Source organism: Haliotis rubra, unplaced genomic scaffold (assembly GCF_003918875.1).
Source record: "Haliotis rubra isolate DU_JTF1 unplaced genomic scaffold, ASM391887v1 Scf748, whole genome shotgun sequence".
Taxonomy (NCBI): domain Eukaryota; kingdom Metazoa; phylum Mollusca; class Gastropoda; order Lepetellida; family Haliotidae; genus Haliotis; species Haliotis rubra.
This window is the reverse complement of record NW_025767466.1, coordinates 98952-113042: the sequence shown is the minus strand read 5'-3', so window position 1 is coordinate 113042 and position 14091 is coordinate 98952. Positions and strand designations below refer to the sequence as shown.

At 42.2% G+C, this 14091-nt stretch overlaps 1 protein-coding gene across 7 annotated transcripts in view; it reads right to left on the bottom strand.

Annotated features, from left to right (window-relative positions):
- Nucleotides 1–14091, bottom strand: part of LOC124260024 — a 31831-nt gene that overhangs the window by 15089 nt on the left and 2651 nt on the right. The window lies entirely within an intron of this gene.

Genomic DNA, 14091 nt, shown 5'->3' with positions numbered 1-14091 from the left:
CGATGATGTGCGCAGAATCAATTTATTTATGACCGAAAAAGAGGGTAGGTATCACTATACACATACTGAAAGTCTGAGCAGACTGTTGTACAATCAATCGACGCATAGAGAAAAGAAACATTTCTGCGAATGATGTCTGCACGGTTTCACATGAGCCGACCTGCTGAAAGCGCACAGGGAGGATTGGCGAGGCGTGGAAGAAACGGCGATCCGAATCGACATGCCTCGAGAACATGAAAATATCTTAAAATTCATCAACCACAAACATCAAATGCCCATGCCTTACATCATTTACGCTGACTTCAAAGCACTCATCAAACGGTTCGACCACATTGTGCCACCCCCCGGAGAAAAGTTTTACGTACAAAATGCAAGAACACCAAGCCTGCGGGTTCGGGTACGTGGTCGTTCGATGCGATGGTGAAACGGAGACTCCCGTGATCGAGGTCCCGACGTAACCGAAACGTTTCTCACGTTCTTAGAACGCGAAGAGAAAAACATCAAAGAAGTGTTGTCGGATCCTGCTCCCATGAATATGACGCCGGAGGATGACGCATGTGCGAACAACCCCTGAAAGGTGCTGCTCCCAACACGTGCAGCTTAAAACTTAGAATTGATCCCCACAAAATCAACATCCCCGTGGTCTTGCACAATTTGAGTGGGTACCATGCTCACTTGATCATGCAGGCCATCTAGAATATGGTGATATCAAGTGCATCCCCAACAACATGGAGAAATACATCTCGTTCTCGCTAAACGGTATGAGATTTATGGATAGCGCTCAGTTCCTCCTGTCATCGCTGGATAGTTTGGTCAAGGCCAACGATACCTTCACCATAACCCATCAATACACCAATGAGGCGACTCGACCTCTGCCGCTCAAAAAGTCCGTGTACCCGTACGAGTACATGGACGATTGGCCCAAGTTCGACGAGACCAGATTACCTCCCATCGACCAATTTTACAGCATCTTGACTGAATCCCATATCTCCCAGGACGATTACGACCATGCTCAGAATGTGTGGAACAAACTGGGTTTCGAGAATCTGGGCGACTACCACGACCTGTACTTGTAAACGGACATGCTCCTGCTGGCTGACGTATTCGAGATGTTCAGAACAACGTGTTTGAAACAGTATCGACTCAACCCCGCCTGGTACTACACCAGCCCCAGTCTTTCTTGGGATGCGCTCTTGAAGAAAACCGGAGTCAAACTGGAATTGCTCACGGATTATGACATGCACCTGTTCATCAAAAAAGGCATGCACGGTGGGATTTCCATGGTCTCCAAACAGTGCGCGAAAGCCAACAACAAATACGTGGAAGGCTAAGACTCGAGCAAGCCCACCAACCATCTCCTGTATCTCAACGCCTACAACCTGTACTGTTTGGCCATGAGCCAGTCTCTACCTACAGGCGGGTTCAAGTGGTTGGACTATGAGATCAATATCACGAGCTTCATGCCAGATTCGAACAAAGGCTACATCCTCGAAGTGGATCTGGAGTATCCCGAGGCATTGCACGCTGCTCACAACAGCTATCCGCTGGCTCCCGAACGGTTGCCGGTGAACCGAGACTGCATGTCGGACTATCAACACTAACGTTGCTGGGGAAAAATAACCTGGCCAACGTGGAAAAAGTTGTTGCGAACTTGATGCACAAGACCAAGTACGTGGTGCACTATCGGAATCTGCAACTGTACCTGTCGCTGGGCTTGAAGCTGGCCAAAATACATCGGGTGCTGCAATTCTATCAAAGTCCCTGGATGGAACCTTACAGTCGGTTGAACACCGAGCTGAGAAAACAGGCCACAAGCGATTTTGAGAAAAAACCTCTACAAACTGATGAACAACTCTGTGTTCGGCAAAACCATTGAAAACTTGAGAAAACGGGTGACGGCCAAACTCGTTTGATCTCACGAGGAAGAAAAATTCAGGAAACTCATCGCCAGCCCGGCCTTTAACCGGAGCAAGCTATTCGATAACGATTTGGCGGCACTGCACATGAACAAAAGCCACATCAAGCTCAACCGACCCATCTACGTGAGGATAAGCATTCTCGACCTCTCCAAACATCTCATGTACGATTTCTACCGACAACCGACTGAAACCACAGTACGGTGATCGATGTGAGCTGCTGTACATGGACACCGATTCCTTGTTGTTGAATATACGCACCGAGGACGTGTACGAAGACATGGCAAAACACAGCCACTTGTACGACACCAGCGATTACCCACCCCAGACCAGGCCCTACACAGCACGACCAATAAAAAGGTCCTCGGCAAGATGAAGGATGAATGCGCGGGAACACCCATCGCCGAATACATCGGATTGAGACCCAAGATGAATTCCATCCTGAAAGCCGACAACGGTGAGATCCGAAAGGCGAAAGAGGTCAAGAAATACGTGGTGAAACAACTCATCAAACACACCCTCTTCAAACAGGATCTCTTCGATAAACACACGTTCAAACACCCCCATGAACGCGTTGAGAAGCGACAAACACACCATCTACAGCATCACTCTCAACAAGACGTTGCTGTCGCCCATGGATACCAAACGGGGATTGCGAACGATGGTATCCACACTTATGGCTATGGATACCAACAGTCTGTCTAGACCTCAACGTGTTGAGAGTTTCAGAGACCCCCAATAAAGGAAACTCCACTCGGTGTGTCGAAGTCTAGACAGACTGTTGAATGGATAATAGCGTGCTTACATCATGGAGAAAGTTTACTACAGCCCCCAGGGTTACTGGAAAGGTGTGGGCGCCATCCCGAAGCTAGCCGAAGGCGCTCGCGTCTCCGAGGATACCGCCCTGCCCTGCCTGCCTGCCTGCCTGCCTGACAGTGTTTAATGACAAAGTATAAGTTCAATGATGGAGGAAAGTGACACAGGATTCAAACAATGAATCCTGTGTCATAACTCTTCACAGCAAATCTTGATGACGTAGACGAAATGGCCACAGAAGTCCCTGAATCAGGACAGGGATATCTGTTAAATAACGCAGGAATATTTAGTATTTTAACCTCAGACAGCTGGTAACAGAGCATACAATGAAAATCTTCATGCTAGTAACATCTGCTGTAATAGCAGCCAATGTAACACACTTCTATTTCAGCTGTTATCCCATTGCCATTATTAACAATTTGAACAAATCTCAAGACCCATTTATAATAAATATTTGACTCTTAGATGGATATAACTTCATTGGGGCTCAATTTCTGTATGTAGAGTTGGTGTGAGCAAGAGCTCACAGAACTGCCACGTATGTAAATGATCAAACCTGTATCAGTTACCTCCCTTTACATTGCTATATATACAAATACAAATAAATCATGGTATCTGTCTGTCCATGGTCCATGTATAAAGGTGTTGGTTATTCTCCACCATGTCATGTCAAGCAGTTTCATCCCTATTTCTGTTTCAACTATTGTTTATAATCGTAGCATTTTATTGATTCATTTACAGCATTTTGCCGAATCATTTATACAGCAGCGCCATGACTGTTTCAAGATATCAGAAAATCTTCCATCAAACAAATACCACACCCGGATGGAAATGATTTCCTACCAAACTGTAAGGACACACTTGTTTCATTACTTTGTTTACGCATTGCTTACAGCATTATGCCTATCGTAGGTGATAAAAAACAGCAACTGCTTTTTCCGACTATTCCCCCGAAATCGCTTTCACCACAGGTAGGTTGTTTTAAAAAATAGAATATGCCATCAGCCATTCAGGTGTTCTCAATTGCTACTATAATAGGGTTTAAAACTCCCAGCATTTTCACTCGGTAACGTTAATTCGGCGATTTTATTTGTTTCAATATTTAAAATGTTGTTTTGCAACAATGCTATATTCGTAACAGAAATTCAGTTTCAATAAAGTTTTCAATTATTTATGTGGATTTTATTTGTCTGTGGTATTTACAAAAAAGGGAAAGTTTGTTTTCCACTTTAACAAAAATTACGGTGAGCGGATCCGTAAACCAAGTAGTAACAAGAGCGTGTCCGAAGGGGTGACCCCAACAACTTGTTGGGAACCCAGACTGAAATATGCTCACCAAACTGCATACAACATTATCTCCCTGGTTACCTCGCTGTAAAAACTGTCCACTTGCTTAAGGAATGAATGGCCGGTCAGATCAGTCAATAATAACAAATTAATATAACAAATTTACCATACGCCTTGGGCGGAAAACGGTAATGGTGCGATTAAAAGGTATGTAATGTTTTAAAGCAACTTTATGATGTCTGAATACAGAAGTGTTGGGGTTAGTCTTGCAAGAGTTATCTCCCCTTAAGAAACTGTATCATTCATAATGACGTTTGATACTGTTAATTGCCGGGTAAACATTATTAATTGTCTTGAAATAATGCCACCCCGTTGTGTTTTCACCAAATAGTTATGTGGCTGATGATTTCATAACATTGACATAAGGACTTCCTCTCGCTTCATCCATGTGTCACTAATCAGCCGGACATATTTCGGTGAGGCGAGAGAAACACAATGCAGCTCAGGTTTTTAACACTCTTAATCCACCATAACACCGAAGTCTAAAGGGAAGGTGAAAGTGTAACATCTGTAAATTTTATCCCAATTTGGTTGATGCGATTTTAAACACTATAGAGAGTGGAGCGCTTTCCTCGGTTCATCGTCAGTGATAGCGATTTGGTCATACATGGTCACTATGTGTGGATGTTATTGTTAAGCTGTTAAATATTTCAAAGACAAATGAATGCCATTCTAAAGACGTGGTACAAGGCTCGCGACTTCATATTTCTGATAATTGATTCATCTGTACAATTATCATGTTGCTTCTCCTACCAACTCGTTAATATTACAAATATTTGTGAGATTTGTGAGGAAAATTAAAAATTTGTAATAGAATATCTGTGAAAGTTTGTAGTTAAACTTTATAGTATGACGAATCAGATAAATTCTTTAAAATACTACTTACAAAAATACGGATGTGTTTATTGAAAAGAAATAAGTAACTCAGCTTTTAAGTCGACACAGGAAAATATACTTGGAAACTGACGATATGCAAGATATACTGCTCTGCTTCAGCAGTTATGTGTGTGTGCATGCGTGTGTGATCGCGCGCGCGTGGTGTGTGTCCATGTGTGGAGTGGTGGTGACGATGGTGTGTGTGTGTGCCTGCGCGCGTGTGTGTTGTGTGTGGTGATGGTGTGTGTGTGTCGTGAGGTGGTGGTCCTGTGTGTGTAATGTGGTGATGGGGTGTGTATGTGTGTGTGTGTGTTGTGTGTGGTGATGGTGGGTGGGTGTGTGTGTGTCGTGAGGTGGTGGTCCTGTGTGTGTAATGTGGTGATGGTGTGTGTGTGTGTGTTGTGTGTGTGGTGATGGTGTGTGTCTGTCGTGAAGTGGAGGTCCTGTGTGTGTAATGTGGTGATGGTGTGTGTGTAAGGAGATGGTCGACATAGTATACTAAAAGAATTTATAAATAGCATACACTGGTTTAATTTATGCATATATTTCCAGTCTCACTTTCAGTAACATACGATACAAATATGGATTATACCCGTGTATAACTATAAGATACGGACCACCCAAATGTACACAAAACCCCTTCATATACGAACGGGAATCCTATGAGACATGCACCAGGATCTTCATCAAATATTCATAATATTTTAACTAATTGTGTGTAGAAACACTTTAAGTTTTTTTGAGCCTACATCAAGCTGTCCAGAGGACCGTCCAGCGAAGAAAGACAGATTGCTCATGTAGATTTCAGTCCGTTTTTTAATTGTTGCTGAGATTTCAAATCGGATCAAAATACCAGCTATACTATACATATTTGCTAGAGTTCACTCAATTCTGCTCACATGATATTATCTAGTTGCCAGTTAAAGTTAAAAGAGAACAGGGCTATCCTTCAATCACCTTTTGAAATTGTTTTAAAATTAATATAGAGCAAAGAAAATATAAATGTTATAATATTTTCCTAACCTATCATTTTGTCATATCTTTCTTCAAAGTCTCCTAAATCTTGGTACAGAATGTCCCCTTTTATCATCTAGGTGCGCAGTCTTACATGATCGCAGTGCATATAGTGGTTTATTAAGGGAGCAGAATCTCCTCAGTCCTTCTCATCATCTCTTTTAGCTGGAGCTTTCAGCTGTCTTTTTAATCCTTTTCTGTTAAGCTAACCATATCCTCATCTAGTTTGTGTTTTGTAAATGACAGAACCTTTTCTTTCCATTCTGCTACTTCAAGATAATGTAAACAAAGGGAGGATAACTCTCATGAACACATTTCCTGTGCGCTAGTGTCCAAAATCCACGTTCAACCCACGTCATGGTTTTTTGGCAATTTTTATTTTCATTGTTTACTATTTTGTTTACTTCAGATGTATTTGCAGCACCATATTTTTTTACTATATTGTGGACTTATTTTCAGTTAGCAAAATATAATTGAAAAATACTATTTTTCACAGTTTTTTACCCCAAAAAGCCACTTAGCATCAACATCCAAGGGAGGACTTTTTATATATTGTTTACATAACCATTGTAAATGATATAAACACAAAACCATTTCTTTACCAATTTTTTGGCGGTTCAGTGATTTTTTCCACTAATTCTATTGGACTATAAGTATTTTAAGGCAACACATTCATGTATATGCATGTATACCCTTTTCCCGAAGCAGCTGATGTCATCATTTATATACTGTCCATCTCACTTTTACCCTTAACAACCCACTGGAATCTGTTACGCAATCTGACGTTAACAAGTCTACACATCAGAACACCATCTTATTCACGACTGGTTAAGATTTAAGATTGAAGGTACAGGAATCCAACATCTATTGTGTGTTTGTGTCAACACAAGTAGTGTCTTTGTTCAATGTACACGTGCTAGTTGATGGTAACATAATGTAGTGATGCTTCCTGGGTTGGATGAGTTAGCAAACATTTCTCAATAACTTGGTGTCACTTTTCCTTCAAAAGAAAAGTTCTCACAGCCTACCAAGTGACATGCAGCTGAGCGACATCTATGTTCCTACTGGAACAATTAGCTGGACATCTTAATCCTCCCCGTGGAAAACCCTTAAGGTCAACATTACTCTCATATATCATATGACAGCAAATCTCGATTAATCATGTGTTTATAAATAGAGATCATACCAGGCTGGCGACAAGATAAACCTTTTTTCCCCTAGACAGAAAATACGGAGCAGCATCGGACATTATTTCTGTCACCGATTTGCCCTGTACATGTCAACCATGAAGCTTTTGGAAAGCTTTATTCAACACTACGCTAAGCTAAGCTCAACTATACCCTATCCTACCCTACCCTACCCTACCCTACCCTACCCTACCCTACCCTACCCTACCCTACCCTACCCTAGTATACTACATTGCCCTATGCTACTAGAAAAGTATAATACTTTATGGATAACAACTTCTTTATTATATATGATGCGACGTTTCGGTATAGCCTCTTATACCGTTGTCAAGCAAGAGTAAAGCAATACAGTACAGAACCGACTATACTACATTGTATACTATGCTGTACCATACTATTCTATACTGTGCTGTACTGTACGGTACTACACTGTGCTATGCATCCACCAGAATCAAATATTGTTCCCAGTATCCTACACGGGGTCAGTCAGTACTGGTTTCAGTACACACATAGAGATAATCATTTGAAAGGGGAATATCAGCAAGTGAAACTAAATTTTCGGACGTATTCACGGCAAATCATTTCAAAACCTGAACTCTCTCAGTGTTAATTCAGCAACGGGTGACTATGTTCTACATTGTGGCTGGTGAGTATGTTCTACATTGTCGCTGGTGACTATGTTCTACATTGTCGGTGGGGATTATGTTCTACATTGTCGCTGGTGACTATGTTCTACACTGTGACTGGTAACTATGTTCTACATGGTGACTGGTGACTATGTTCTACATGGTGACTGGTGACAATGTTCTACATTGTCGCTGGTGACTATGTTCTACACTGTGACTGGTGACTATGTTCTACACTGTGACTGGTGACAATGTTCTACATTGTGACTGGTGACTACGTTCTACATGGTGACTGGTGACAATGTTCTACATTGTGACTGGTGACTATGTTCTACATGGTGACTGGTGACTATGTTGTGCATTGTGACTGGTGACTATGTTCTACATTGTGACTAGTGACTATGTTCTACATTGTGACTGATGACTATGTACTACATGGTGACTGGTGACTATGTTCTACATTGTGACTGGTGACTATGTTCTACATTGTGACTGGTGACTATGTTCTACATTGTGACTGATGACTATGTTCTACATTGTGACTGGTGACTATGTTGTGCATTGTGGCTGGTGACTATTTTGTACATGGTGACTGGTGACTATGTTGTGCATTGTGGCTGGTGACTATGTTGTGCATTGTGACTGGTTACTATGTTGTACATTGTGACTGGTGACTATGTTGTGCATTGTGGCTGGTGACTATGTTCTACATTCTGACTGGTGACAATGTTCTACATTGTGACTGGTGACTATGTTGTGCATTGTGACTGGTGACTATGTTCTACATGGTGACTGGTGACTATGTTGTGCATTGTGACTGGTGACAATGTTCTACATTGTGACTGGTGACTATGTTGTGCATTGTGACTGGTGACTATGTTGTGCATTGTGGCTGGTGACTATGTTGTACATTGTGACTGGTGACTATGTTGTGCATTGTGGCTGGTGACTATGTTCTACATTGTGACTGGTGACTATGTTCTACATTGTGACTGGTGACTATGTTGTTCATTGTGGCTGGTGACTATGTTGTGCATTGTGACTGGTTACTATGTTGTACATTGTGACTGGTGACTATGTTGTGCATTGTGGCTGGTGACTATGTTCTACATTGTGACTGGTGACAATGTTCTACATTGTGGCTGGTGAATATGTTGTGCATTGTGACTGGTGACTATGTTGTACATTGTGACTGGTGACTATGTTCTACATTGTGACTGATGACTATGTTCTACATTGTGACTGGTGACTATGTTGTGCATTGTGGCTGGTGACTATTTTGTACATGGTGACTGGTGACTATGTTGTTCATTGTGGCTGGTGACTATGTTGTGCATTGTGACTGGTTACTATGTTGTACATTGTGACTGGTGACTATGTTGTGCATTGTGACTGGTGACTATGTTGTGCATTGTGGCTGGTGACTATGTTCTACATTGTGACTGGTGACAATGTTCTACATTGTGGCTGGTGAATATGTTGTGCATTGTGACTGGTGACTATGTTCTACATTGTGACTGGTGACTATGTTCTACATTGTGACTGATGACTATGTTCTACATTGTGACTGGTGACTATGTTGTGCATTGTGGCTGGTGACTATTTTGTACATGGTGACTGGTGACTATGTTGTGCATTGTGGCTGGTGACTATGTTGTGCATTGTGACTGGTTACTATGTTGTACATTGTGACTGGTGACTATGTTGTGCATTGTGGCTGGTGACTATGTTCTACATTCTGACTGGTGACAATGTTGTACATTGTGACTGGTGACTATGTTGTGCATTGTGACTGGTGACTATGTTGTGCATTGTGGCTGGTGACTATGTTCTACATTGTGACTGGTGACAATGTTCTACATTGTGGCTGGTGAATATGTTGTGCATTGTGACTGGTGACTATGTTCTACATTGTGACTGGTGACTATGTTCTACATTGTGACTGATGACTATGTTCTACATTGTGACTGGTGACTATGTTGTGCATTGTGGCTGGTGACTATTTTGTACATGGTGACTGGTGACTATGTTGTGCATTGTGGCTGGTGACTATGTTGTGCATTGTGACTGGTTACTATGTTGTACATTGTGACTGGTGACTATGTTGTGCATTGTGGCTGGTGACTATGTTCTACATTCTGACTGGTGACAATGTTGTACATTGTGACTGGTGACTATGTTGTGCATTGTGACTGGTGACTATGTTCTACATGGTGACTGGTGACTATGTTGTGCATTGTGACTGGTGACAATGTTCTACATTGTGACTGGTGACTATGTTGTGCATTGTGACTGGTGACTATGTTGTGCATTGTGGCTGGTGACTATGTTCTACATTGTGACTGGTGACTATGTTGTGCATTGTGGCTGGTGACTATGTTCTACATTGTGACTGGTGACTATGTTCTACATTGTGACTGGTGACTATGTTGTGCATTGTGGCTGGTGACTATGTTGTGCATTGTGACTGGTTACTATGTTGTACATTGTGACTGGTGACTATGTTGTGCATTGTGGCTGGTGACTATGTTCTACATTGTGACTGGTGACAATGTTCTACATTTTGGCTGGTGATAATGTTGTGCATTGTGACTGGTGACTATGTTGTACATTGTGACTGGTGACTATGTTGTGCATTGTGACTGGTGACTATGTTGTGCATTGTGACTGGTGACTATGTTCTACATTGTGACTGGTGACTATGTTGTGCATTGTGGCTGGTGACTATGTTGTGCATTGTGGCTGGTGACTATGTTCTACATTGTGACTGGTGACTATGTTGTACATTGTGACTGGTGACTATGTTGTGCATTGTGACTGGTGACTATGTTGTGCATTGTGACTGGTGACTATGTTGTACATTGTTACTGGTGACTATGTTGTGCATTGTGACTGGTGACTATGTTGTGCATTGTGACTGGTGACTATGTTGTACATTGTGACTGGAGACTATGTTGTGCATTGTGACTGGTGACTATGTTGTGCATTGTGGCTGGTGACTATGTTCTACATTGTGACTGGTGACTATGCTGTGCATTGTGGCTGGTGACTATGTTCTACATTGTGACTGGTGACTATGTTGTGCATTGTGACTGGTGACTATGTTGTGCATTGTGGCTGGTGAGTATGTTGTGCATTGTGACTGGTGACTATGTTCTACATTGTGACTGGTGACTATGTTGTGCATTGTGGCTGGTGACTATGTTCTACATTGTGACTGGTGACAATGTTCTACATTGTGGCTGGTGACTATGTTGTGCATTGTGACTGGTTACTATGTTGTACATTGTGACTGGTGACTATGTTGTGCATTGTGGCTGGTGACTATGATCTACATGGTGACTGGTGTCTATGTTGTACATTGTGGCTAGTGACTATCTTGTGCATTGTGACTGGTGACTATGTTGTGCATTGTGACTGGGGACAATGTTCTACATTGTGACTGGTGACTATGATCTACATGGTGACTGGTGTCTATGTTGTACATTGTGGCTAGTGACTATCTTGTGCATTGTGACTGGTGACTATGTTCTACATTGTGACTGGTGACTATGTTCTACATTGTGACTGGTGACTATGTTGTGCATTGTGACTGGTGACTATGTTGTGCATTGTGGCTGGTGACTATGTTCTACATTGTGACTGGTGACTATGTTGTACATTGTGACTGGTGACTATGTTGTGCATTGTGACTGGTGACTATGTTGTGCATTGTGACTGGTGACTATGTTGTGCATTGTGGCTGGTGACTATGTTCTACATTGTGACTGGTGACAATTTTCTACATTGTGGCTGGTGACTATGTTGTGCATTGTGACTGGTGAGTATGTTGTACATTGTGGCTGGTGACTATGTTGTGCATTGTGACTGGTGACTATGTTCTACATTGTGACTGGTTACTATGTTGTGGAATGTGGCTGGTGACTATGTTGTGCATTGTGACTGGTTACTATGTTCTACATTGTGACTGGTGACTATTTTCTACTTTGGGAATGGTGACTATTTTGTACATTGTCGCTGGTGACTATGTTGTGCATTGTGGCTGGTGACTATGATCTACATGGTGACTGGTGTCTATGTTGTACATTGTGGCTAGTGTCTATCTTGTGCATTGTGACTGGTGACTATGTTGTGCATTGTGACTGGGGACAATGTTCTACATTGTGACTGGTGACTATGATCTACATGGTGACTGGTGTCTATGTTGTACATTGTGGCTAGTGACTATCTTGTGCATTGTGACTGTTGACTATGTTCTACATTGTGACTGGTGTCTATGTTGTGCATTGTGAATGGTGACTATGTTCTACATTGTGACTGGTGACTATGTTCTACATTGTTACTGGTGAGTATGTTCTACATTGTGACTGGTGACTATGTTCTACATGGTGACTGGTGACTATGTTGTACATTGTCGCTGGTGGCTATGTTGTACATTGTCGCTGGTGACTATGGTGTACGTTCTGACTGGTGACTATGTTCTACATGGTGACTGGTGACTATGTTCTACATTGTGACTGGTGACTATGTTCTACATTGTCACTGGTGACAATGTTCTACATCGGTACTGGTGACTATGTTCTACATGGCGACTGGTGACTATCTTCTTCATTTTGACTGGTGACTATGTTGTACGGTGTGGCTGGTGACTATGTTCCACATTGTGACTGGTGACTATGTTCTACATGATGACTGGTGACTATGTTGTACGGTGTGGCTGGTGACTATGTTCCACATTGTGGCTGGTGACTATGTTCCACATTGTGACTGGGGACTATGTTGTACATGGTGACTGGTGACAATGTTCTACATTGTGACTGGTGACTATGTTCTACATGGTAACTGGTGACTATATTCTACATTGTGACTTGTGACTATGTTCTACATTGTAACTGGTGCCTATGTTCTACATTGTTGCTGGTGACTATGATCTACATGGTGACTGGTGCCTATGTTCTACATTGTGGATGGTGACTATGTTGTACATTGTGACTGGTGACTATGTTCTACATGGTGACTGGTGACTATGTTCTACATTGTCGCTGGTGACTATGATCTACATTGCAATTGTGAGTATGATCTACATTGTGACTTGTGACTATGTTGTACATTGTGACTGGTGACTATGTTGTTCATTGTGGCTGGTGACTATGGTGTATATTCTGACTTGTGACTATGTTGTATATTGTAACTGGTGACTATGTTCTTCATGGTGACTGGGGACTATGTTGTACATTGTGAGTGGTCACTATGTTCAACATTGTGGCTGGTGGCTATGTTGAACATTGTGACTGGTGACTATGTTGTACATTGTGGCTGGTGACTACGTTGTACATTGTGACTGGTGACTCTGTTGTACATTGTGACTGGTGACTATGTTGTACATTGTGGCTGGTGACTATGTTGTACATTATGGCTGGAGGATTGTTCTTGTGTGGTAGATATCTGACGTTGGCTCGTTTCCATGAGTCGTGTGTGTGTGTGTGGTGACTGTTGTATATATAGATGTACGTAATGTAGTACAATGTCTATGATACAATGTGTTGTGTTTATACATATATATATATACATCGTGTAATCAAACGTGTAGATCGCTGTAATGGTTATACATATACATGTATGTACTTGACGCAATGTTGGGTTCTTGGCGAGACAATACTACACGGCTCCGACCTCTCCAAGAAGAGACGCTACGTCTCGTCAAGTTCCTAACCGTCGCATGGTTAATAATACGTCCTTGTCATACTCACACATGAAAGACAAGTTGGATTCCCCGGGAAGCTGAACTCTGGTCGTGCGTCGCACTTGAGAATAGGACACACTGATTGCATTGCCTTGAATTAGCGAATCTATTTTGACACAGTTTCGGAAAAAACTCTCATACAGGTTAGTTATAATGACAAAGACGCTTGTGCAGAGTGAGATATGTATTTATATAACCGCTCGTACAAGACAATATCGGGAAAAGCGATGTAACATAATAATGTCTATTTAAGCTGCGCTTGTTTCCACACACATGTGCATGCTCAAAGTTCTAGCACATTACTACCCCGGATAAACCAAGCTGCCTTTGAGCCGCAAGAAGGTTACGAGTCATATCACCTATCCCATTGGGTACCCACTCACTGCTAGGTGAGCAGAGGCAATTCATGAACACATTCACTCTTGCCTAGGGTGAGACCAATGTGTCACGCGGGCTTCGTTGTGGGACAGGACTGAAGTCCTAGAAAACCTCAGGTGTCGAGCTGCCAAACACGGTCACCCATCCAAGGACTGTCCGCGAACCACGTTGCTTCAATTCTGATTTGT